Source organism: Rattus norvegicus, chromosome 7, assembly GCF_021556685.1.
Source record: "Rattus norvegicus strain SHRSP/BbbUtx chromosome 7, alternate assembly SHRSP_T2T, whole genome shotgun sequence".
Taxonomy (NCBI): Eukaryota; Metazoa; Chordata; class Mammalia; order Rodentia; family Muridae; genus Rattus; species Rattus norvegicus.
The window spans coordinates 5190533-5218444 of NC_141540.1; the positions used below are offsets into that span (position 1 = coordinate 5190533).

A 27912-nucleotide genomic window follows, 5' to 3' on the forward strand; every position below is an offset into this window, starting at 1 on the left:
CTCTCCATCTGATCTCTCCCTAGTGATTCTCATGGGTGTCTCTACCTTGTCCTACACTTCCTACTTCATGCATTGCCATCCTAGTGTGAGGGAAAAGGGAAACAGTACTTATCTGAGGAAACGTGACCTTTCACCCTAACTTCCTCCTCCTTCTGTCCCATGACCTCTCTGCTTCACCATCTCACTGAGGAAAAGGTCACATTTCCTACTTAATATGGCCGCCGAAACAGATGGGCTAGTGCAGACTGGAGTCCCAGCAGCCCTCACTGAAACCTAGAGAACTGGGGATGCCAGGACATCCTCACCCATGTAGTCAGTTGGAGCAACACAAGGCCTTGTCTCTAAATGGCTGTTGGGCTAAGTTAAATTGTTGTTGACTCAAATTAATGTGACACGTTAGACATGACAGCTGAAACTGACCTTTGATTTGATGGGTCCTATGTGGAGCTTATGGTTATGGAAGTTCCTAAGATTAAGAAACCTCACAGCACCCGGAACATAACAGGGGATATGGGCAGCTTGACCCTGGGTTGAATCAAGCCAATTTTTTTCAGGGTGAGCAACAATATAAAATGATTGGAAGGCACGGAACAAAATGGCTGCAGCTGGGCTAGGGAAGTGGCCTTCACTGCTCCTCTAGACTCCATCCGACTCTGCACTCATGTGCACAGGCCACACAGATTCACACACATATACACAGTGAAAAGTATTTTTATTATAAAGTTCAAATACACAGAGAATAAAACCAAGGGCACAACATATACCAGTAGTTTTATAAATGTGTGAGTATATGTGTACATCACAGAAACATGCATATCCAGCAATCCAGGCTTCTGGGGGCATCAGGTCCTCTTGATGCTAAACAAGGAAATAAATTACAAAAGACATCTTTAGGCCACTTCAGGCAGTGATGACCCTCAGAAAACTGCAATTATACCATGCTCGACTGGAAAGAGATAACACACATCCAACCCAGCCTCACATACCGGCTTCTCCCTTTGATGGGCACAGCTCCCCTACAGAGAGGGGCTGTCTCTGTGGAATAGATGGCGGGTTGGGAAGATCACACAGCTAGAGAGGATGATCTGAGCCAACCTGAAATTTAAATTCAGCTGCAGTTGACCCTTAATGGGAAAACAGCACTGTAGAGTTGGAAGGGATCACAGATAAGTGAACAGAGCCACACAGATCCAGTTAGGAACATGGCGTTCAGATGAAGCCTCGTGTACCCACATTACAGAAGTGGGTCCCTGCTCCCTGGAAATGACATGAAGGTCAAGGGTCATTCAGACTGAGGAGACTCTGGGTACTGGGCAGAGCCTTTCATGAGCATTGATTCCAAATTGCTTTACATTTTTTTTTTTCTTCTTCTCACCCCTCCCATTCCCCACCCACCCCACACCCTGAGGTGATGAGGGAACCCAGGGCTTCCTGCTCACTAGACAAGTGCTCCAGCACTGAGGCAAATCCACATCCCCTCCTTCCTAACATTGTATCCTCTGGGATATTACTTACTATATATAAGTAAATCTTTTTCTTCATGTAGGTTTTGTAGTGGATCCTGTGCAATTTAATATTTATGCTAATGCTAAGCATTTGGCAAGATTGTCTCTCATAGGAAATTAAACAGACATTATTTTTGCATTAAAATCAAAAAGCATGTTGACAGTGGTACAGGACTTAAACATGCAGAATCTCTAATGGATGTATAAATTAAAACATTGTTTCTAAATGATCTTATCAAAAATAATAATTTCATGTGCATGAATCCTCTATGACTTAAAGACCATAGGAAGAACGGCAATATTGTGGGATTCTTACAGAGGCTGAATAAAGAGTCTGTGGTATATATAGTACCTAAGTATTTGTGTGTGTGTGTCTGTTTGTGTGTATACATATAAATTATATATACATATATATTGGTTTGTATATACATATGCATAAATTTAAGTATAATTTAATTAAAGTGTTGGTTAAAAAGTTTTTCCATACTCTAATATCATTTTGTGCCCAAAACTGCTCTCATATTTACAAATTTATGAAATAAGTGAATGATGTCATCCTTCCATTCATTTGATGACTAAATCTTGGCTCAACTGTAGGACCTTCCTCCTGCAGAGCAATGGATGAAATTTTTAATTTTTCACCATTATCGCATGTCTTCTTGTTGTGGCCAGCTAGGAATTCTTTCATAATAGGTGATTTGCCAGAAGAGTTTATTGAATCTGCACAAGTCTTTAAATCCTCAGATCTTCTGTCAATACGTTTATAAAATATATTATAATTTCCAAATATTTGATGATAGTTGTCGATCATGATTTGTATAATGGACATCTGTAACAACACAAGGCAAAACAAGATTGTCATTTCACATGGTTTACAAAATTGAAATTTAAAATGAAATCCAAAACTATGAGGAAAATAACAGTTGCCACAGACAGGAATGCATGATATGAAGTTTCTGAAATGGAGACTCTAAGTTCTCTGCATTTTACCAAAACTTGTCAAAATTTAAGGCATACTGCAAAGAATAGAAGAACTACTAAACCAAAGCAACTTTTCAAACCTGATGTGCTGCCAAACACTGTGAGTTAATTTAATTAATGACTGTCGTTCATTGACATTTTTAGGGGGTAGGGGGGTTGGGGGTTTCTGTTGGGAAGTTTTGAATGGGATGCCATTCTAGTTCCAGGCATGGCAATACCCTCTTTGTGACGACTTTCTGGTGGCTTAAGTCCCTTGGCCCTCCTGATAGAAGTATACCATTGCCTATAATTTGGAATTACAAAATACAGGTGCCCATTTTCAATGTACTTTCTCTGCTACATTTTTGCTTCCCAAGATAAGAGACATCAGGTTTCAGCTTGCTGTTTGTTTTTTTTCCCTTTCTGCAGACATGCTCCTCTGTCATGACATTGAAGTGCTATACTCTATCAGCATTTCTAAGTCCCAAAGAACCACTTACTTGAATGAGTTTCCCTGGTCATATTGTTTTCTTTTTTATTATTTTATTTATTTATATTTCAAACGTTATCCCCCTTCATAGTTCACCTCCACAAACCCTGTATCTCCCCTCCCTGCCTCTATTACACTGCTCCCTCCCTCACCTATACACTCTGACCTCAACAGCCTAGCATTCCCTAACCCTGGGTCATCAAGCTTCCTTAAGACTAAGCAGCTTCCCTCCTAGTGATGCCAAATAAGGTCATCCTCTGCTACATATTCAGCTGGAGCCACAGGTTCCCCCATGTGCAATCTTTGTTTAGTGTTTTAGATCCTGGTGTTTTATTAAAGCAAAACAAATGTGCCTGAGAAAAGAAGTTGGTGAGAAAAGGGAGTTTAATGGAGAAAATGCCTCCATCAGATTGACCTAATGTACAGAGAAGTCTAAAGGATATTGTCCTGATTAACCTTGGAATTTGTAGGTCCCACATCTCCAGGATGGTGCCACCCTTGAGCTATTAGTCAGAAAATGAAAGGGATGAGGTACAAGGCAAGAGGCAGAACTCCTACTCAGCTTGTACTTCAGTTCTTGAATCCAGGTTCCTGCCCTGCTTCAGTTTAGGCCCTGATATTTCTCAGGAGTTAACTGGTAACTCCAAGTATATCATGGAGTGCAACCTGTCTTCCATAAGTTGCTTTTTATCAGTGTTTTGTCATAGCAATCATAGAAAATTATAACACTTCCTAAATTGAGCAACACTGATAAGTTACTTTTCTTCTGAGATTATGGCTTAGGTTAAGTCAACTCTACTCATCACATATTTCTTACCAGCATGCAGCTAAGTTTATGTTTGAGCAGTCCTGCACAAGATAGTCATATTTTATATGCAGATTGCAGAATAGTTTTGCTTGTTTGTTTTCTTGCTTGACCATACTAAAGAATATATTTGAAAAGAACTGCCCTCCTGAGAGACACAGCCAGAATACAGCAAATACAGAGGCGAATGCCAGCAGCAAACCACTGAACTGAGAACAGGACCCTCGTTGAAGGAATCAGAGAAAGAACTGGAAAGCTTGAAGGGGCTCAAGACCCCATATGAACAACAATGCCAAGCAACCAGAGCTTCCAGGGACTAAGCCACGACCTAAAGACTATACATGGACTGACCCTGGACTCTGAACTCATAGGTAGCATTGAATATCCTAGTAAGATCACCAGTGGAAGGGGAAGCCCTGGGTCCTGCTAAGACTGAACCCCCAGTGAACATGATTGTTGGGGGGAGGGTGGCAATGGGGGGAGGATGGAGAGGGGAACACCCATAAAGAAGGGAAGGGAGAGGGGTTAGGGGGATGTTGGCCCGTAAACCGGGAAAGGGAATAACACTTGAAATGTAAATAAGAAATACTCAAGTTAATAAAAAAAAAAAAAAAGAACTGCCCATAAGAGAAGAATCATTAATAGTTATTAAGAGTGAAAAATGAATTTTGTTGCTTCATTTGGACATGCGCTTTGATTCAGGCTTGAATTTTAGGTTTCCGGGAGCTTGGTAATAAGAAATTACCTATAAAAGGTAAAAGTCCTATAAAAGGCCAAGCCAAGTTGAGTCCTGGGTGAGAATACTATTCATGTGTGTGACATCACTAATTCGTCCTTCCTGTGGACTTAATCCCTGGAAACTACTAGTTAAAATGTACCCTGCTTTCTTTCATTTTTTACTTTTTTGTTGCCTTTTATCCTTTTCAAAATATATGTGTTTTTGAATCTCTTTAAATTTATCATCATGCTCACAAGTAACTCTCATTTTATTTTTCAACCCTTCCAACTATCTCTTGATAACAATCCCCCCTCGCAAAACTTCAAAAATTAAAATTAAATAAAGTTTTAAAGTTAAATTAAAAATCAAACAAAAATTTAAAATCCTTTTAAAAAATGCAGTCTGTGAGATGTGGTGTGCTATACTATGTCACAAATTATACCCTTTTGTCCAAAAAGGTTTACTTGCAAATGTACATTGAAATAAGTCACTGGCCTGATTCAAGCCCTCTGGATTTTGCTACACCATCAATACCGGAGCCTCCCATATCCTTCTATATCCTGGTATCTTGCTGTAGCCTTTAAATCATTGTGATCCTTCACCCTTGAATCTGCAGGACCTCCCCCTTCACATGCTCCAGCAGCAGGATGTAGGCCCCCTACATATATGTAGCAGATGTGCAGCTTGATCTTAGGTATGTACCCTAAGTATTAGTGTGCGGTCTAGCTCTGACTCTGTTGTCTACCACTTGATTGCTTTCTTTTAGCTGGGCTGCTTTGTCTAGCTTCAGTGGGAGGAGATGCACTTATTCCTGTTGTGAATTGATGTATGAGAGTGAGTTGTTTATGGAGATTCTACACTACTAAGATGAAGGAAAATGGAGTGGAGAAGGGGTCGTGAAGATGAGACTTGGAGGAAGGGACTGTAATCAGGATATAGAGTAAATAAATTAGTGAATAAATATTTTTTTCTTTATTAACCTGAGTATTTCTTATTTACGTTTTGATAGTTATTCCCTTTCCCGGTTTCTGGGCCAACATCCCCCTATCCCCTCCCCCTCCCCTTCTATATAGGTGTTCCCCTCCCCACCCTCCCTCCATTACGGTCCTACCCCCAACAGTCACAATCACTGGGAGTTCAGTCTTAGCAGGACCAAGGGCTTCCCCTACCACTGGTGCCCTTACTAGGCTATTCATTGCTACCTATGAGGTTGGAGCCCATGGTCAGTCCATCTATAGTCTTTAGGTAGTGGCTTAGTCCTGGGAAGCTCTGGTTGGTTGGCATTGTTGTTCATAAGGGGTCTCGAGCCCTTTCAAGCTCTTCCAGTCCTTTCTCTGATTCCTTCAATGGGAGTCCCCTTCTCAGTTCAGTGATTTGCTGCTAGCATTCGAATATGTATTTGCTGTATTCTGGCTGTGTCTCTCAGTAGAGAGCTACATCCAGTTCCTGCTTGACTGCACTTCTTTGCTCCATCCATCTTGTGTAATTGGGTGGCTGTATACGTATGGGCCACATGTGGGGCAGGCTCTGAATGGGTGTTCCTTCTGCCTCTTTTAAAATTTGCCTCCCTATGCCCTGCCAAGGATATTCTTGCTCCCCTTTTAAAGAAGGAGTGAAGCATTCACATTTTGATCATCCGTCTTGAGTTTCATGTGTTCTGTGTATCTAGGGTAATTCAAGCATTTGGGCTAATAGCCACTTATCAATGAGTGCATACCATGTGTGTTTTTCTGTGATTGGGTTATCTCACACAGGATGATATTTTCCAGTTCCCTCCATTTGCCTATGAATTTCATAAAGTCATTGTTTTTGATAGGTGAGTAATATTCCATTGTGTAGATGTACCACATTTTCTGTATCCATTCCTCTGTTGAAGGGCATCTGGGTTCTTTCCAGCTTCTGGCTATTATAAATAAGGCTGCTATGAACATAGTGGAGCATGTGTTGGGGCATCTTTTGGGTATATGCCCAAGAGAGATATAGCTGGGTCCTCAGGTAGTTCAATGTCCAATTTTCTGAGCAACCTCCAGACTGATTTCCAGAATAGTTGTACCAGTCTGCAATCCCACCAACAATGGAGGAGTGTTCCTCTTTCTCCACATCCTCACCCACCATTTGCTGTCACCTGAGTTTTTGATCTTAGCCGTTCTCACTGGTGTGAGGTGAAATCTCAGGGTTGTTTTGATTTGCATTTCCCTTAGGAGTAAAAATGTTGAACATTTCTTTAGGTGTTTCTCAGCCATTTGGCATTCCTCAGCTGTGAATTCTTTGTTTAGTTCTGAACCCCATTTTTTAATAGGGTTATTTGTCTCCCTGCGGTCTAACTTCTTGAGTTCTTTGTATATTTTGGATATAAGCCCTCTATCTGTTGTAGGATTGGCAAAGTTCTTTTCCCAATCTGTTGTTGCCATTTTGTCCTAACCACAGTGTCCTTTGCCTTACAGAAGCTTTGCAGTTTTATGAGATCCCATTTGTCGATTCTGGATCTTAGAGCATAAGTCATTGGTGTTTTGTTCAGGAAATTTTCTCCAGTGCCCATGTGTTCGAGATGCTTCCCCACTTTTTCTTCTATTAGTTTGTGTGTATCTGGTTTGATGTGGAGGTCCTTGAGACCTGAGGAACTTAAAACTGCACTTGAATACATCAGTGGTAAAGTAATTGAAAGTATACAAAATAATATACACGAATTTGTCACCTACATACACACACACACACACACACACATATGAAATACATATATATATATGAAATGTACTTTTATATGACCATTAATTCACTTGATGTGAATATTTAATAATATAATAGTCTAATTACTGTGAAATACAACTATTATATACTCCAAAAAGAGGGCTGGAATGAAAAAAAAAAAAACAAGCAAATCCTGGGTAATCAGGATTTTATTAAACTTCACTCTAGTCTTCTTTGACTATCATTATATGTGAAGCATACTTTTGGTCAAAATCAATATCTATTCAGAAAGAACAAGAGAAAGACGAAATGATTCACTTATTTTAAACTACATTAACCATCTTTCTTTCCAAATCTTCCTGAAACAGATCGATATATATTCCACTCCACTCCAGAAGAATGGAATCCTAGGGTTTCCTTTTACAGAAATGATCTTTCCAAAGTGTTCCTACTTCCTGCATTACAATAAGAATTTTGTTCCAAAAGGCAAAAGTCAGATCTCCTTACCTTTCTTGATACATCACTCCCAAACCATGCATCCTTTGTAGTCTGATCCCACAAAACATAAGGAGCTATCCGGATAGATAACCTGTTAGTGTCTAAATTATTCGTGGATGAGTCTCTTATTATTACTAATACCAAATGAGATGCTTTAGAAGGATAAAGTTTGCCTGAGGAATCTTCAGTAGAAGTCTAAACGAAGAAAAGGGATAATTTTATTTTAGACCATCTGAAAACTAATGTTAGTTACAAAACTATGAAGAAAACAGGGCAAATGTTTTGTAGACCAACTCATAGTATAACCAGAATTCAAAAGACGTATAATATACAGGTAGAGTACTACAAAAAATATTTTCTGCATTTTACTGTATAAAATCATGGGAACATTTTAAAAGTATGAATGAATTTCTATGTAATAGATATTTGACTGCTACCTACAGAAGCCAGAGGAAGGTGTCCGGATATTGGTATTAGAATGAATGGGATTGTTGCAGACCATGTGTGTTCTGTGTATGAAAACATCTAGTGTTATTAAACATCAATCCATCTTCCCAAGCACCATGGAGTGGAGACACATTTAATATCTAATGTAGTATAAATCCATGTAACATTCTTGTGACACTCTAGAACGTAAGGAGCAGAAAGCACTCTAGTGACCCTACACAATGCGATTATAAAAGGTTCAGTACAGCAAGACAGAGATGCATGGCGCCTGGGTAGCAAGTGGAGCTCAATGCTCCTGTTACACACAAAATCATTCTCTGGAGTATTGCACAGAAAAAAGATTCAAAGAAGTCAAAGCTATACCTGACCTAGACTGTTCGAGGTAGTTATATTTGAGAAAGAAGTATTCAGTAATAGCTTCATGTTCTAATCAATGACATATATTTAGCATGTGGTATATTCACAGTAACATGGTAATAATACTAGGATGCAAACAATCCACAGGTATTATACACACCTCTTTCTTTTAATTTGTTTCACACAGGAACTAAACCAATACTCTAGGCTGACCTGCACACAAGGTGTTGCATAGGCTGTCTTCTAAACTGTGACAGTTATAAAGGAGAAGACACCCAGGTGGGATTACAGACATGGTTCAACACTCTAGTTTGAGAAATAAACATGTTTAAAAAGTGACAATACATGTCTGTGCTAAGGAAACCTCTTGTTTTTTCCAACCAGAGTTCCTTCATCTGGGACGCTAAGCCAATTCTCATATAAGTCAGAAGTAAGTAACTTCCTTCAATGTTTGCAATGAAGTCCTTTTTTTAAATGAAAATAAAAAAGTAATGGTCAATGTACATTTTAGAAAGAACATGAAAAGCATTTTTGTTTAAAATTAGCAGTTTAGACCAGTGATTTTCAATTTGGGAGTCATAATCCATTAGGGGTTCACATATCATATATCTTCCATGTCAGATATTCTCTCCATTTTTCTTTATAATTCTTACCAATAGCAAAATTTTAATTGTGAGAAAGCAGCAAAATGATGTAATGGTTAGTAATCACCAAACCATAAGGAAATATATTAGTGTTACAGTATTAGGATGGCTGAGAATCATTGGTTGAAAGCATATTACATAAAAGACTCCCAAACTTCTATCTCCCCAGAATCTTGGATCAAATGTGGAACCTATATGCAGGATCTTGTGTTTTCTTCCCTAAGACTAGAATTAATGAAGCAGTGTCCTAGTTGCTATAGCAATGAAATAAACCTATGGTCTGTTCAAATTGCCTCTCCTGACTTCTAGTCCACACCATGACTTGCAATCATAGATCTGCACTCCACTTCCCAGCCCAAAGCTCTCTCTGCCTTGAAAAACGCCAGATGGTATGTGGAATATCCAGACAGGAACCTATCATAACTGCCCTCTGAGAGGCTCCACCCAGCAGCTGAATGAAATAGGCTATGTAGAGTCACAGCCAATCATTGGATCTCATGGATCAATCAAGGACTTGTATGGAAGAAATGGGGGAGAGATTCCATGACCTGGAGGAGATAGGAAATCCACAGGAAGAGCTACAGAATCAACTAAGCAGCACCACTGGGAGCTATCAAAGGCCGAATTAACATCTAAAAATCCTGCAGAAGCTGCAGCATGACCTACAGCACAATTTCTAGCAAATGTAAAGCTTAGTCTCCTTGTGGGTCCCCCAACATGTGGAGCAGGGGCTATCTGTAAGCTGTTGACTGCGAAAACCTGTCCCCACCTGGTCTTAGGGGGAGAAGATGTGCTAAACCTGAAGAGAGTTGATGTGTCTGGGTAGGAGGACAACCCAAGGGTCCCAATTCAGCTCAGGGAAGGAGACAGAGTCTGTGAGGGGAGAATAGGTAGGGGGCAGCATACAAGACATAAAATGAACAAACAAAAAATATAAAATGATGACGATGACGATGACGATGATGATGGTTTAAAAATCCACCAAAACAATCAAACCAAAACCAAAGTCCTCTTCTTGGAATAGGCAACAATCAAAAAATGACAGCACCCAAAATTAACTCATCCTGACTGTATAATTGTTGAATCTGTACTTTAGGCTCACACAGCGTAAAGCTGTTGTATACACGTACACCTTGCTTACAGACCCAGCAGCAATAGTGGTGAAGCTTACTTATTTTCCATGTGAGAAGATCTCATAGTTTCATGTCTTTTTCTTAAAATTTGTAAATATTCAACTATTTAAATTTAGTTGTAAGCATCAGATTGTTTGAAGAACAGAAACTGTCTTTTGCATGAAATACAACAATGAACTTTCATGTTGTACTAAGGATAGCAAGCCATAAAAATGGAAGAATCATAGGTGCCCTTATACCTGTAAATTGCTTTGAATACACACGGCTAACTTCAGTAAGGTTTTAAGTTTCTGGCAATGAGAATCAGACACACTTGGCAAGCTCAAAGGCCAAGGAAGTGTCATTCAGTACCTTTGCCTAATGTTAGTAAGCATAGTTAATCCCAGAGCATTATTTTTACTATTTATGTCTGGGCCATAGCTCCACACACTTCTGAAAGGTGAAATCAGATCATGGCCCAAGTAAAAATAAAACAATGATATTTGCTCTAGAGTCACTGCAGCTCCCTGGCAAGTTAGGAGTGTTAGTGTGTTAGACAAGTTAAAAGTAGGTTAGGCTAATACTTGAATATTTGACATGGAATTAGAATGGCAATATCTGGCAAAAGTGAAAGTGCTGAATTATTTTTTGTTTGAGAAGGTAAACGATTTCTTGTATATACAAGACAGAGGGTAATGTTCAACATCGATAGCCTATTGTAGGTGAGTGTTGGACTTGTCAATTTGAACTGTTATTTGTGAAGGATATTTTTGGTAAGTATTATTTAATACATGCATTTGATAAAGCACATTTTTACCACCATTATAACTTGTTCAGCTATTAATTCACAGGGTATGTTCAGAGGTGAAATCAGTGGGAATGTTTGTAATGCCAAACTAAAGCCCATCTCATATATGAGGATGTTAACTTCCAACAGAATTTGTTCACCTGTGTCTTTATGATGAATCTTTGGGTTTGTCAGACTTTTACCTGCCATGCCTCTTATCAAGAGGTCACGTGTCCATAGTTCTAGGAAACAGTCATCATCATGTAATCTTAAGGACAGAAAGCACATATGCATCTCTAGAGGGATGCTTAATGTTGGTGACGTGAAAACCTTCCTTACCTTCAAGACAGATGCTATTACAAGCGCGCATTCTTCATTCCATTCAATGAGTTGTTCACTGTCAATCCTCTCTCTGAGGCACCAGTGTGAATTTTCAGGTAGAATTTTGAATATGTGATCTGATTCTTGTCCTTTCTCTGCAATTATGGAAAACATATCCTGTGTGGGATAAGGATAAGCTTGTAGTATTAGAGATCCACACCTGAAGCACAAATATGTCTTTTATTGTGATCCTGAGCAAGGACAGTTTTGGCTGCACAGCTATAACTGAGAGGAATAAAGTAGTCATTGAACTTTTTTCTGTTTTAGCTTCCAAATACATTTTCTTCCCTAATCCATTTTTTTTTCCCCAATTTGTCACATCATGGTTTTGTTGGACTTCTGTTCCCCAAAGCATTTTGGTGAATGGTCCTCTATTACTTTGTGTTTCCTTCTATCAATATCTTTCTCAAGCCTGGCATCTTAAGTAAATATTGGCATATTTCCCTTCCAGAGATCAACTCACTATTTTACTTACTGTTCATCCTGGCCTCTATTATGAATCCTAACTTTTGTGTTTTGAAGAAATATTTTTTCACCATATTTCTGAGACTTTTATATCCTTATTCTGTGACTTCTTATTTTCAACTATGTCTACAGATGCTTTCACATTTAAAAGCCCAAGCATATTTCTATCATTCTTCCATAATTTACTCTGTAAACACGACTACCATGCATAGGTTTACTCCATTTTAAATTGATTACACGAATACAAACAAGGTTACCAGAAAATTCTGCTCTAAAATACCTAAGAAATTGGCAGTAATGCTCATGTGTCTAACAGGATAAATTTGTTCACAAACACCATAAATTCCTATCACAGCTATAGTGCTAAAATAGATGTTGGATACTAAAGATATATTTCCAAAGAAGTTTAATAACTCATTTAAAATGGATTAAGCCATATTAGATGGCATTTAAATATAGTCCACTAGGATAAATGATGTTAATATATATATAAAAAAGTGTGTTCATCTAATTCATTGATAATTTAAAGGAAAAGCCTACAGATATTTTTAAGTATTGAGTAATTTCAGAGGAAATGATATTAAGGGAGATTCCAGAGAAATGTGGAGTCATAAAGACGCTGCAAGACTTTACAGTTGGGTAATTAGTGGGGCACTTCCATAGAATTATTTCCTCCAACATGCTGGTGGGTTTGAATCTTTGATGCAGTCAGTGTAAAACATGGCAATGGCATTTCTTCTCTTTTTCTTTCAATTACATTATTCAAATTACAGTGGAAATTATTTCTGTTTTAAAATGATCTTACTCTCATAGATCAGTTATCTAAACATTCTTCAGTTTGATTAAATAGCTTACTGAGAACAAAGGTGCTACAGAAAGCCAGAATGATACTCACAAGTATTAGAGCAGGCAGCTTTCTGTCGACATAAATGCTTGTAAGATTTTTGCCAAATAAGCATTTCTTTCTTGGTGGTGCTGGATCAGAATATACTGGTGGCTTGGTATATAAATATATATAGCCTTTCTGTTTCTCTGCATATAAGAAAGAAGGGAAATCATTTTTGAAACTGAACTCTCTTTAACCTTGTATATCCTTTGCATTTGTCACACCAAATCAAAAAGAGATATGTGTTAAAGTACTAGAAGCGTAGAAAACATCAAGTAGACACATAATAGTCAAAGGCTAACTGAACATAGAAATAAAAATACAAAAAGCTATGAATGAAAAAGACAAAGTCATACATAACATTAACTACATTAGACTAATACCTGAATTTTCAATGGATATTCTAAAACATAGTGGGCCCGCATCAACGTTCTCCATGTTTTCAAAGAATACAGATACTAGCCTAGACTTTATTACTGAGCAAAAGCATCATTCATATCAACAAAAGAGGAGAAACATTACATAGTTTAAGCACCACTAAGTCATTTCTCATCATCAATACTGGTCTACAAAAGGCAAACAGCAGGCTGAAGATAACGTACATATACACAAGAGGACAGAAATGATAAATAACTCTGTAGTCATTCAAAAAAGAGGGGGAAAAGTATGTGTCAACAAAAAAATAACAAGGACCCATAAATACTGCTCATTAATAACTCTAAGCATTAACTGTCTCATACCAATAATATACAGACTATCAGTTTGGGTCAGAAAACAGGTTTCATCTTTCTCCTGCATTCAAAAAATACAGTTGTTTTAGATAAAATCGCATACTCGTGTTTGCCATGCAATTGCCTATATTTCTTTGTCTAGGTTTCAGGTCCCATTTAGTTTTCCATGTTCATTGGTGTTGCCTTCTTCAGTTAATGTTTAGGAAGTGACGTTGGTGGGGCTTTATGGGTGAGGTCAAGGGAACATGGCAGAAGACTGCGAAGAAAGAAATTTAAAAAAATCACTACAGGATGGTCTAGAATTTTTACTGTTTAAATCTCACTGATTCATGAACATGTGGGAATCTTTCCATATATCTGATATCTGTTCAATTTATAAGACATTATGATTTGTTTTGGGTTGAATATTTTTTTTTCATTTTTTTCTTTTGTTTTTGGTTTTGTTTTTTTAATCATAAAAGCCTTTTATTTCTCGGTTAGAATTTTCCCAAGAAACTTAATACTTTTAAAAGTTACTGTTAGGAGAGAGACCTCACCGCCTGATCAGGTGGGCACTCCTGAGGCTACAGAGCGGAGGAGACCACCAACACTGCCCACCCCTGCCCACATCCCTGGCCCAAGAGGCAACTGTATAAGGCCTCTGGGTCCCCGTAGGGGAGGGCCCAGGAGCGGCAGGACCCCTGCGCCTGAGACACCGCAGGAACCTGAAGGAAACAGACTGGATAAACAGTTCTCTGCACCCAAATCCCGTGGGAGGGAGAGCTAAGCCTTCGGAGAGGCGGACACGCCTGGGAAACCAGAGGAGACTGCACTCTGTGCACATCCGGACGCCAGAGGAAAACACCAAGCGCCATCTGGAACCCTGGTGCACGGAGGCTCCCGGAAAGAGCGGCGCAGATCTTCCTGGTTGCTGCCGCCACGGAGAGGACTTAGGCAGTACCCCACGAGCAAACTTGAGCCTTGGAACCACAGGTAGGACCAACTTTTCCCCTGCAAGAAACCTGCCTGGTGAACTCAAGACACAGGCCCACAGGAACAGCTGAAGACCTGTAGAGAGGAAAAACTACACGCCCGAAAGCAGAACACTCTGTCCCCATAACTGGCTGAAAGAAAACAGGAAAACAGGTCTACAGCACTCCTGACACACAGGCTTATAGGACAGTCTAGCCACGGTCAGAAATAGCAGAACAAAGTAACACTAGAGATAATCTGATGGCGAGAGGCAAGCGCAGGAACCCAAGCAACAGAAACCAAGACTACATGGCATCATCGGAGCCCAATTCTCCCACCAAAGCAAACACGGAATATCCAAACACACCAGAAAAGCAAGATCTAGTTTCAAAATCATATTTGATCATGATGCTGGAGGACTTCAAGAAAGACATAAAGAACTCCCTTAGAGAACAAGTAGAAGCCTACAGAGTGGAATCGCAAAAATGCCTGAAAGAATTCCAGGAAAACACAATCAAACAGTTGAAGGAATTAAAAATGGAAATAGAAGCAATCAAGAAAGAACACATGGAAACAACCCTGGATATAGAAAACCAAAAGAAGAGACAAGGAGCTGTAGATACAAGCTTCACCAACAGAATACAAGAGATGGAAGAGAGAATCTCGGGAGCAGAAGATTCCATAGAAATCATTGACTCAACTGTCAAAGATAATGTAAAGCAGAAAAAGCTACTGGTCCAAAACATACAGGAAATTCAGGACTCAATGAGAAGATCAAACCTAAGGATAATAGGTATAGAAGAGAGTGAAGACTCCCAGCTCAAAGGACCAGTAAATATCTTCAACAAAATCATAGAAGAAAACTTCCCTAACCTAAAAAAAGAGATACCCATAGGCATACAAGAAGCCTACAGAACTCCAAATAGATTGGACCAGAAAAGAAACACCTCCCGTCACATAATTGTCAAAACACCAAACGCACAAAATAAAGAAAGAATATTAAAAGCAGTAAGGGAAAAAGGTCAAGTAACACATAAAGGCAGACCTATCAGAATCACACCAGACTTTTCGCCAGAAACTATGAAGGCCAGAAGATCCTGGACAGATGTCATACAGACCCTAAGAGAACACAAATGCCAGCCCAGGTTACTGTATCCTGCAAAACTCTCAATTAACATAGATGGAGAAACCAAGATATTCCATGACAAAACCAAATTTACACAATATCTTTCTACAAATCCAGCACTACAAAGGATAATAAAGGGTAAAGCCCAACATAAGGAGGCAAGCTATACCCTAGAAGAAGCAAGAAACTAATCGTCTTGGCAACAAAACAAAGAGAAGAAAAGCACACAAACATAACCTCACATCCAAATATGAATATAACAGGAAGCAATAATCACTATTCCTTAATATCCCTCAACATCAATGGCCTCAACTCCCCAATAAAAAGACATAGATTAACAAACTGGATACGCAATGAGGACCCTGCATTCTGCTGCCTACAGGAAACACACCTCAGAGACAAAGACAGACACTACCTCAGAGTAAAAGGCTGGAAAACAACTTTCCAAGCAAATGGTCAGAAGAAGCAAGCTGGAGTAGCCATTCTAATATCAAATAAAATCAATTTTCAATTAAAAGTCATCAAAAAAGATAAGGAAGGACACTTCATATTCATCAAAGGAAAAATCCATCAAGATGAACTCTCAATCCTCATCTTCGGTTGGTTTATATACAAGTGTGCAATTTCTAGGCTTGAAAGTAAAATGATGCTATCTGGTGCTGGATAGAGGAGCCTTATTTTTTATTATGGCAGCTCGCTATTTTTGTGACATGGTGATTTGGTTGAACACAATAAAGTACAGTAGTAACTGATCTCCCCTTCTTCCTGGATGAGTGAGGAGATGATTAAATGTTGATGTCAGCATCCTTGAGCATATTCAGATGAGCTTCTGCTTCTGTTGAAAAGGATGCTGTGTTTGATTGTGTTCCAAAGCTTTGAAGCACTACTTGGCATCTCCTTCCTTGGAGGTCTCACTGTTTAAACATAACAGATTTGATAGCTTGTTGGTAAGGTGAGGTCCAGCTTGTCTCCACTAGGTCATCTTCATGTGAATCCGGTGGTTATACGGTTTTGTTCTAGGCATATTTCATTTTTTTAATAACGGTTTTAGCTGACATTCATGGAGGGAATGAATCCTTAGAACTGTGCCACTAGTGAAAGGACATCCTGTCTAGATTATGTTTCTTTACAAAGCTGTGTCACACCATCCTTTGGGCCCTCTGCTGGAAAAGTAGAATCAAGTCTCAAATAATGCCTTTTAAATTGTATCCTCTAGTATTATAGATGTAGGACAGTATTGTATCATACCTCTGTGGATGTAAAATAGCTTGTACCTGCTTTATGATACGTAGTAGGGACCGTGCTTTATCAGAGCTGTTTTTAATGATGTTGCTCAGAATGTTTTCTTTCCAGATGATGATTGAGAAGCTAATTTAAAAAAAAAATGGTGCCAGGTTAAAAAAAAAATGTGATGGCACTCCACTTAAAAATTCATGAAATATAGGATAATCACTCTGAAATTTTGTCTTTTCTGAACAAATGTTTTTTGTTATAGGAAGAATTGTAGATAGAAGCATAAATGTAATATGTGTGATATATGTTTTTGTTATATTTAAACATATATATATATATATATATATGTGTGTGTGTGTGTGTGTGTGTGTGTGTGTATTCCAGTAAAGGTTTGTATGCAAAAAAAAAAGAAGGTATATTGATAGAATTTTGTGATTTAAAAATACATTGGAGTTTGTACTTCATGTGAGCCAAGGATTGTTGTTCCATCCATGTTAATCCATGGTCTTAAATATTGTTTTACAGTAATTTAAAATAAATATTTGGTATTTAAAAAAAAAGTTACTGTTAATGACAGGTTTTCATTGATTTACTTTTCAGTAAGTTTGTGATTTTTACAAAGAAGGAGTACTCACTTTGTGTGTTAATTTTGTATGTTGCTACTTTTGAAAGAATTTACAAGATATCTGATTATTCTTATGGAATATTTAGGCTCACTTATGTTTACTATCATACAATTTTCAAAAAGACATACTTTGAATTCTTCATTTCTAATATATGGCCCCTTGGTCACATGCAGTTTTAATATTATCTTAATTGTTTACATAGGCTGTATGAAACAAGAGTAGATTGAGTATGACCAAAAATCAGCAAAGGAAGCCATTGGTACCATAATATTTCATAAATAACTTGATGAGGGGCAGCACACACTATAAGGATATTCTAGGTGATAGAATCATTATCATCCTTGCAGACATAAGGCGCTCACTGCTAAATATTCTTCAATTAACTCAATATGGTAAGCATTCTTATTGCTAGAAATTTCAACTTTTAATGTTTTAGACTATTGTCAATTAAGGCTAATTGCAGATGTGGAAAGAAGAAAACTAAAGTAACCAAAAAGAAGGAATTGTATATTTATATAACATTTATATCATATTATTTTAGGAAAATGAATTTATCTTGTCAGAGAGGAGTGAAAATGTGTGACTTGGACAAGTCAAAGGACCTGCACGGATGATCCTAAAGAGAAATAACAAGATACTAAATGTTGAACTTTAAAAGCATACTTAGGAATAACATTTTTTTCTGAGAAACCAAATGAAAGACCCAGAACCATGTTCAATTCTATGGTAAAGAAAATACATTTAAGTCTAATCAAAGAACAGTTGTTTTGAACTGAGCTGTTACTTATTGAACCTATTCTGCTATCTTGCCACAGTGGTTATCATCGTACTTTATAGGTATTACAGGTGGGTACAACTATCAATTGCTTCCGTAACGTGTCAACTTGCCTACTGTTTTATCTACCTTAGAACTTTGACTTAAACCTAGGGGCTTCTAAGACATATCCAGGTAGATTGCTGAGATTCCTTGTAAGATTTATTTGGCAACTGGCACTCAAGCCCCCAACCTTGAGAGAAATCCGAGTGCTACCTGATGCATCCATATTTTGGGGGAAAGCCACAGAAAATACTTTAACAACTGGTAGAATTTCTCTCACCAGGATTGAAATCATGGCCTGAACGCCACAGAAAATACTTTAACAATTGGTAGAATTTCTCTCACCAGGATTGAAATCATGGCCAGAACACCGCAGAAAATACTTTAACAATTGGTAGAATTTCTCTCACCAAGATTGAAATCATGGCCAGAGCTAGAAATCTAGTCCGATTTATGTAGCTAGTTTGGTCATAAACTTTAAAGTTGATGACACTAATTTAATAAATTAGTGACGTTCCTTACAGCATTTAAATATTAGTCTTATATGTATCAACAACTGGGGACATCATCCTACGTCAAAGAAGCCTCTTTGTATAGAAAATGGAGACCATTACAGAAAACAAAAACTTGGACACAATGAAGAGATAATTGCATTACAAAAAATCCATCACCAGTGAGTACATGTACATTAGAGCTAAATGCTCTGTAGCTCAGGGACCATTGTAGAAGAAGGGTTACAAATACTGTAAGACCCAGCATACTTGAAAGTCTGTTTTGAAATTGCCTCTCATAAAAATTGGTGCAAAATCACAATAATAGCAATGTCAATGCAGTGTTAAGGCAGTGATCAAAATTTCACTTGTCAAAAGTTATAGGCAGCTAATTATGACTGATAGAATATTAATTTTTCCAGAAATGAACTGCATATGGATTGTCTAATACACACTGTATATCATGGAAACCATATTCACAAACAGAATAAAATGAACTCAAGTAATATTCACATTTTTAAAGATATAAATATATATATGTATATATATATAAACATGTACAAAACAATATTGAAATGAGTATGAAAGTGCAGTGACTGTGATAGACCTAAGGGAGAAAAGTCAGGTTACAGTGCTATAATTCAACTTTTGATAAAAATTTAAAATAATACTAGTAATAAATGAAAACATTGTGAACTTACAGTAATGGGAGTTCAGGAAGGACTAAGAACAGTAAATATGGAAATTATCAATTTCTTTACTGGAGGTTTTCTCTAAGATTTCCATTTCTCAGATTTGTATTACAGACACTTTTGAGATAGACAAACCATGAATAAAGAATATTTCATGTTGAGGCCTCAGGTGATGAAGAGATATATAAAAAAAATGCTGTATGCTTCTGTGCATTTCTCAGTGTATGTAATGCATGCATGCATGCATGCGTGTGTGTGTGTGTGTGTGTGTGTGTGTGTGTGTGTAAAACACGTGCAGATCACATCACTGGTGATATATATTTAGAGCTTAATTAGAACTTTGAGCTTATTAAGATATGAGGAGCCTCCAGTATTGGTCTTTCTGTCTCTTTTAATTTTTGGGGGGGAGTCTCTTTTGATCATTACTGAACAATATGTCAGGAATATCTGTCCAATAAGCTTCTGTTAATTACTGTCTCTGACTGCCACCTCCATTCAGGTAGAAACTTCTCGTTTAGAGATGATTGTGCTCCAATACCTAGTTTTGTTTGTTTTTTTGTTTTTTAAAGATTTATTCATTTATTATATATAAGTACACTGTAGCTGTCTTCAGATACACCAGAAGAGGGCATCAGATCTTTTTACAGATAGTTGTGAGCCACCTGTGCTTGCTGGGAATTGAACTCAGGACCTCTGAAAGAGCAGTCGGGGCTCTTAACCACTGAGCCATCTCTCCAGCCCTTGTTTGTTTTTTAATGTATGTTTTGATGACCCAAATTCATGTTGCAAAGTCTAAATCTCAATTGCTTTAGACACTGGATTATCTTTTCAGGTCATTTTGTATATTCTAAAACCATGATACACCTCTAAGTTCATCATGTGTGATGATTAATTTTGATTGTTAATGGAATTTTATTTATAACTTTCTATGGCACGGGATTCTATGCAGAATTCTCAGGTATTATTCAGTGTCATTAGCTTCTGGCCACACATTGGTAACTGAGATGGGAAAACTAATACTATAACTGGGCTGTAGAGGCAGAGACTGAAAAATTTTCCAAAGACTGTGTAGGACCATGAACAAGGCACATTGGAGTGTAAACAATAACCCAATATAATAACATTTGTTACAATAGCAAACAATATGAAATATGCAGCATAAAGTAAGTACAATGAGTGAAAACTATTTGTAACTAATACGGTGAAATATAAAGCTAACATAGTATCTTGGAATAATTCTTCTGATATGATTAAATGGGAGGTAAAAGGGAACATTAAAATACAATGACCTTAGACTTTCTTAAATCATCCACTACCACTTATATGTGGTAGTTGTCCTGTTTTGTCCTGCTAAACGAAACATAAAATGTCATCATCAGACAAATATTCTCAGATGATAGATTCACATCACTTAAGATAAGGGTAATATTTGGGTATATTTTCTTAATTACTTCAGTTAAAAGTGTATTTGAATTTGTGTGCTACTACCTGATAATCAGGTGTGTTTAACCTCTTTATCATACTTCTCATAGGTTTTGTAGTGAATCCTGTGCAAATTAATATTTTTACCAATGATAAAATTTTGAAAAATATTGTTTCTCATAGGAAATTAAACAAACATTAGTATTTTCGTGCTAGGAAACCAAAGCATGTTTCACAGTGGTGCAGGGCTTAATCTTGCAGAATGTCTAATCAATTTTTAAATCAAATAATTGTTTCTAAATGATCTTATCAAAAATAATAAATTCATATGCAAGAAATTCTCTAACTTAAGGACCATGGGAAGAAAGGGGGGAAAATATAGCAGACAATATTGGTGGATTCCCTAAATAATGTGTCATACATACCTGAATGTATCCAGATGTATTTCAGTATATGAGTATATATATATATATGTGAATGTATGTGTACATATATATGAATATATGTATAGATGCATATATTTAAGTATAATTTAATTAAAGTGATGTTTAAAAACTTTTCCCATACTCTAATAATCATTTTGTGTCCCAAAGCTTCTCTCATATACACAAATTTATGACATCATGGAATGATTTGATCAAATGATTCCATTCATTTGATGAATAAATAAATCTTGTCTTACCTGTAGGACCTTCTTCCTGCAGTGCAGCATATGAAATATTAAATTTTTCATCAATATCATTGGTTTTCCAGTTGTGGCCAAGCTATGGCTTTTGTCACAATAGGAGATTTTCCAGAATAATTTATTGATTCTTTGTATGTCTTTAAGTCTTCAGACCTTTTGTCAATGTGTTTACTAAATATATCATCATTTCCAAATATTCGATGATAGTTGTCAATCATGATTTGTATAAGAGACATCTGTAACACCACAAGGCAAAAACAAGATTGTCATTTCACACAGTTTACAAAATAAATTTAAAAATGAAAAGAAATACTAGGAGGAAAATTACAGATAGGAACCCATGAAATGAAATCTCTGAAATGAAGACTGTAAGTCTTTTGCATCTTTACACAACTTGTTAAAATTTCATGCCTATTGCAAAGAACAGAAGAACTACTTAACCAAAGCAACATTTCAGAACTGATATGCTGCAAAAAACTGTGAGTGAACCAAATTAATGACTGGTGTGTTAATTTTTTTTGTGTGTGTGGGGGTAGCTGTTTATTGTGATGTTTTGAATGGGATGCCTCTCTAGTTCCAGGCATCGTAATACCCTCTCGTTGACAATTTTCTGGTGCCTTGGTCTGCCTGGTGAAGTATGCCACTGCTTAGAATTTGTAGTTACAAAAGGTAGGTGCCCATTTTCAATGCACTTTCTGTGCTACATTTTTGCTTCCCAAGATAAGAACCATCAGGTCTCAGCTTCCTGTGTTTTTTCTTCTTTTCTACAGTTGTGCTCCTCTGTCATCACACTGAAGTGCTATACTCGCTCAGCATTTGTAGGTCCCAAATAACCATCTACTTCAATAAGTTTCCCTGGTCATGTTGTTTGATTTTTTATTGTTTATTTCATTCATTTACATTTCAAACGCTATCCCCCTTCACAGATCCCTTCCACAAATCCTATATCTCCTCCCCTGCCTCTATTGCAGTTTTCTCTCACTTGACCACACACTCCTGCCTCAACAACTTAGCATTCCCCTACCCTAGGCTATCAAGCCCCTCAGAACTAAGCAGCTCCCCTCCTAGTGATGCCAAATAAGACAATCCTCTGCTACATATCCAGCTGGAGCCATGGTTCCCCCATGTGCACTCTTCAGTTGGTCTTTTAAATCCTGATGTTTTATTAAGGCAGTAGAAATGTGACTGAGAGAAGAAGTTGGTGAGAAGAGGGAGTCTTAATTGAGAAAATGCCTCCATCAGATGGACTTATTGTGTAGTGAAGTCTAAGGGATATTGTCCTGATTAACCTTGGAATTTGTAGGGCCCAGATCTCCAAGATGGTGCCACCCTTGAGTTACTAGTCAGAAAAAGAAAGATATGAGAGGCAGGAGGCAGTGCTCCTACTAGGCTTCTGCTTCAATTCTTGCCTCTCTGTTTTATTTTTAGCTCTGACATTTCTCAGTATTTAACTGGTAACTGCAAGTATATTGTGGAGTGTAACCTGTCTTCCTTTAGTTGCTTTTCATCAGTGTTTTGTCACAGCAACTGTAGAAAATTATGACACTTCCTAAATTGAACAACACTGGTAAGTTACTTTTCTTCTGAGATGATGACTTAGGTTAAGCAAACTCTATTCATCACATATGTTTCTTCTCAGCATGCACCTAAGTTTATTTTTGAGCAGTCCTGCACAGGATAGTCTTATTTTATATGCGGATTGTACAGGATAGTTTTGCTTCTTTGTTTTCATACCTGACCATACAAAAGAATATATTTGAAAAGAACTGTCCATAAAGGAAGAATCTTTAATAGTTATTAAGAGTGAAAAATACATTTTATTGTTTCATTTGGACTAAACATGCAGTTTGATATAGTCTTGGATTTTAGGTTTCCAGTACCTTGGTAATTAGAAATTAACTAAAAAAGCTACGTTTCTAGTCCAAGTCAAGTACAGTCCTGAGCAAGAATCTTATTCAAGCTATCCCTTGGGCTATCATCCTCCATTGTGAGTAACATCATGATATCTTCTTTCCTGTGGACCTAATACCTGGGAGCTACTAGTTAACATGTACCTTGCTTTCTGTCATATTTACATTTTCTTTATCTTTTATCCTTTTCAAAATATGTGTCCTTTATTGATTCTCTGAAATTTCTAATCATGCTACCAAGTAACTCTCATTTCATTTTTCAATCCTTCCATATATCCCTTGGAAACAACCCCCCCCACACTAAATTTCAAAAATTAAAATTAAATAAAATTTAATTTAAAAAAAATCAAACTAAAATTTAAAAAATAAATTAAAAATACAGTGTGTGAGATGTGTTGTGCCATAAGTGGTCACACATTATACCCTCTTGTCCAAACAGATTTTCTTGCAAATGTATAATGAAATAAGTCTGGTTTAAGCTCTCTGTATTTTACTATATTCTCAATACTGGAACCTCCTGCAGATGCCTCTCCTTCTATATCCTGGTATCTTGCTGTAGCCATTAGTCATTGTGATCCTTCAGCTTTGAATCTGCAGGACCTCCCCCATCATATGCTCCAGCAGCAGGATCTAGGGCCCCTATATATATGTAGCAGATACGCAGCTTGATCTTCAGGTATGTCCCCTACCAGTTCATATGCAGGCTAGCTCTGACTCTGTTGTCTACAACTGGATTGCTTTCTTTTATCTGGGCTGCTTTGTATGGCTTCAGTGGAAGGTGATTCACTTATTCCTGTTGTGAATTGATGTATGAGAGTGGGTTGGTGTCAATGGAAGGTCTACACTACTGAGGTAAAGAAGAATGGAGGGAAAAACAGGTTGTAAAGATGGGACTTGGAGGAAGGGACTGCAATCAGGATATAAAGTAAATAACTTAGTGAAGAATATTGATGTATATGTGTTTATAATAAAATTAACAGCTACAGTATACCTGAGGATCATAAAACTGTACCTGAAATAGGTTAGTGTTAAAATAATGGAAAGCATACAAAATAATATACACCAATTATTCATCATTACATATGTATATACATATACAAATACATGCACATGTACAAGTACACTTAAACGTATATGTACAAACTCACACTCATACACACACTCACACACACATATATATGTACACAAACACACACGCACGCACACACACACATATATGCAATGTGCTTTAATATGACCAGCAATTCACATGATGTGAATATTTAGTAATATCATGGTCTCACCACTGTGAAACACAACTATTCTATACTCCAAAAATAGGGCTACAATGGAAAAAAACAAACAAAACATAGGTAATCCGGATCTTTTAAAATTTCACTCTCGTCTTCTTGGATTACCATTACATGTACAGATTATTGTTGGCTAAAACATCAATATCTAAATCAATATCTAAGAAGAAAGAAGAATAGTAGAAAGAAATGATTAACTTACTTTAAACTACATTAAAAATTTCCCTTCCCAAATCTTCCTGAAATAGATCAATACATATTCTACTCCACTCCATAAGAATGCAATCCTAAGGTTTCCTGTTAGAGAAATCGTCTTTGTAAAGTATTCCCAATTACTGAATAATAATTAGACTTTTGTTCCCAAAGGCAAATTTCAGATCCCCTTACCTTTCTTAAGACATCACTCCCAAATAATGAATCTCTCGAAGTCTGACCCCACAGTACATGTGGAGCTATGCGCAGAGATAACCTGTAACTGTCTAAATTATTCATGGAAGAATCTTTTATTATTACTAATACACATATGAGATGTTTTAATAGTATAAAGTTTGGTTCTGGGATCTGTTGCAAAAGGCTAAACACAGAAAAAGGAGAATTTTAGGTTAGACCATCTTGAAAATAATGTAAGTTAAAAATCTAACTACAAAGAACAAATAGGGTAAATGTTTTGTAGACCAACTCATAGTATAATCAGAATTCAAAAGAAGTAAGAATATATAGCTAGAGTATTACATAAAATATTTTCTGTAAATCACTTTTCTGTACAGAATCATGGAAAAAACATTTTTCAAATTATTTACGAATTTCAGTGTACTAGATGTATGATTGCTATCTACAGAAGCCAGAGGAACATGTCAGGATCCCTGGTAACAGAATGAATGAATATTGTTGCAAACCATGTATGTTCTGTGTGTGAAAACATCCAGTGTTATCAAACAGCAAACCATCCTTCTTGCCACCATGGGGACACATTTAATATCTAATGTATTATGAATCGACGACACACCCTTATAACAATCTAGAACATAAGGAGCAAAATCAGACTCATGACTCTACTCAATGCCCTGGTATTAGAATGAATGAAGATTTTTGAAGACCATGTGTGTTCTGTGTATGAAAACATTCAGTGTTATTAAACAGCAAACCATCTTTCCAACCATCATGGAGTGGAGACACATTTAATATCTAATGTAGTATGAATCCATGTAACACTTTTGTGACACTCCAGAACATAAGGAGCAGAAAGCACACTAGTGACCCTGCAAAATGCAATTATAAAAGCTTCGCTACAGCAAGACAGAGATGCAGGGCTCCTGGGTTGCAATGGGAGCTCAAAGCTCTGGTTAAGTATGAAATCATTCTATGGAGTATCACACAGAAAAATGATTCAAAAAAGTCAAAGCTATACCTGATCTAGACTTCTCTAGGTAGTTATAGTTGAGAAAGAAGAATTCAGTAAGAGATTCCTGTTCTAATCAATAACATATATTAACCATGTGAAATATTCACAATACCATGGTAACAATTCTAGGATGCAAGTAACCCACAGGTATTATACACACCTACTTCTTTTAATTTGTCTCACACAGGAACTAAACCAATACTCTAAACTGACCTGAACACGAGGTGTTACATAGACTGTCTTCTAAATCATGACATTTTTAAGGAGAAGGCTCCCAGGTAAGATTATAGACATGGTTCAACACGCTAGCTTGAGAAATGGGAATGTTTAAAAAGTGACAATACATGTCTGAGCTAAGGAAACCTCTTGGCATAGAACATCATTCCAGCTTATAATCCTGTAAACACAAGCCTATGTACCTTACAAAAGCATTGCTTATATATTGGTGTAGTCCCCCCAAGTGTTTACTGTATCATTACCTTTGAATGGAATTAATTTTTCCAGCCAGAGTTCCTTCATCTGGGATGCTAAGCCAATTTTCATAAAAATCCAAGGTTAGTAAGCTTCCATCAATGTTAACAATAAAATCATTTTTTTATTGAAAATAAAACAAAAAAAGTAATGGTCAATGTACATTGTAGAAAGTACTTGAAAAACATTTTTGTTTAAAATTAGCAATTTAGACCAGTGATTCTCAACTTGTGGGTCATAATCATTACAGGGTCAAATATATTTTCCATATCAGATATTCTATCCATTTTTCTTTATAATCACATCAGGAGCAAAATTTGAAGTATGAAGAGAAGCAAAATGAAGTAATGGTTAAGATTCACAAAGCCATGAGAAAAATATTAGTGTTACAGGATTAGGGAGGCTGAGAATCATTGGTTGAGAGTGCACTTCCCTAAAAGATTCCCCAACTGCCATGGCTCCAGAATCTTGGCTCAAAAGTGGAACCTATATGCAGGATCTTATTTTTTTCTTCCCTAAGACTAGAATCAATGAAGCAGAGTCCTAGTTGCTATAGCAGTGAAGTAAACCTACCGTCTGTTCAAATTGCCTCTCCTGGCTTCTAGACTACACCACTCCTTGCAATCATAGATCTCCACTCCACTTCCCAGCTCAAAGCTCTCTTTGCCTAAAGGAAACCAGCTCCTACATGGAATATCCAGACAGGAGCCTATCATAAGTGCTCTCTGAGAGGCTCCATCCAGCAGCTGACTGGAATAGGATTGAAGAGCCATAGCCAATCATTGGATTTTATGGATCAATCAGGGACTTGTACGGAAGAAATGGGGGAAGGATTCCACACCCTAAAGGAGATAGGAACTCCATAGGAAGAGCTACAGAATCAACTACACAGGACCACTAGGAGCTACCAAAAGCTGAATTACCATCTAAAAAGCCTACAGAAGCTGTACCATGACCTACTGCACATTTATAGCAAACGTAAAGCTTGGTCTCCATGTGCGTCCCCCAACATGTGGAGCAGAGCTATCTGCAAGCTCTTGACTTGAAACCCCTCCCCAACTGGCCTTAGGGGAGAAGATGGTCTAACCCTGAACAGAGTGAGGTGCCAGGGTAGTAGGATAAACCAGGGGCCCGTAACTGGCTCAGAGAAGGAAAAAGGCTTTGTGAAGAGAGAATGGGGGTGTGTGTCAGCATAGGAGACATAAAATTAACAAATAAATAAATGTAAAATAATAATAATGATTATAATAATGATGATGATGATAGTAACTAATAAAATAAATGAACAAAACAAAGAAACAAAGACCATAGTCCTCTTCTTGG

The 27912-nt window shown here is 37.2% G+C and overlaps 1 pseudogene across 1 annotated transcript; it reads right to left on the reverse strand.

Moving 5' to 3' along the window:
- Positions 1–695: 695 nt before the first annotated feature.
- LOC134479636 (uncharacterized) lies at positions 696–26710 on the reverse strand (annotated as a pseudogene). The gene is made up of 8 exons (XR_015626098.1): positions 26598–26710; positions 25104–25290; positions 21515–21753; positions 12753–12889; positions 11351–11509; positions 7674–7859; positions 2148–2334; positions 696–1257 (listed from the first exon to the last, which is right to left on the reverse strand). The product of XR_015626098.1 is annotated as an uncharacterized LOC134479636 (transcript).
- Between the last annotated feature and the right edge of the window lie 1202 nt (positions 26711–27912).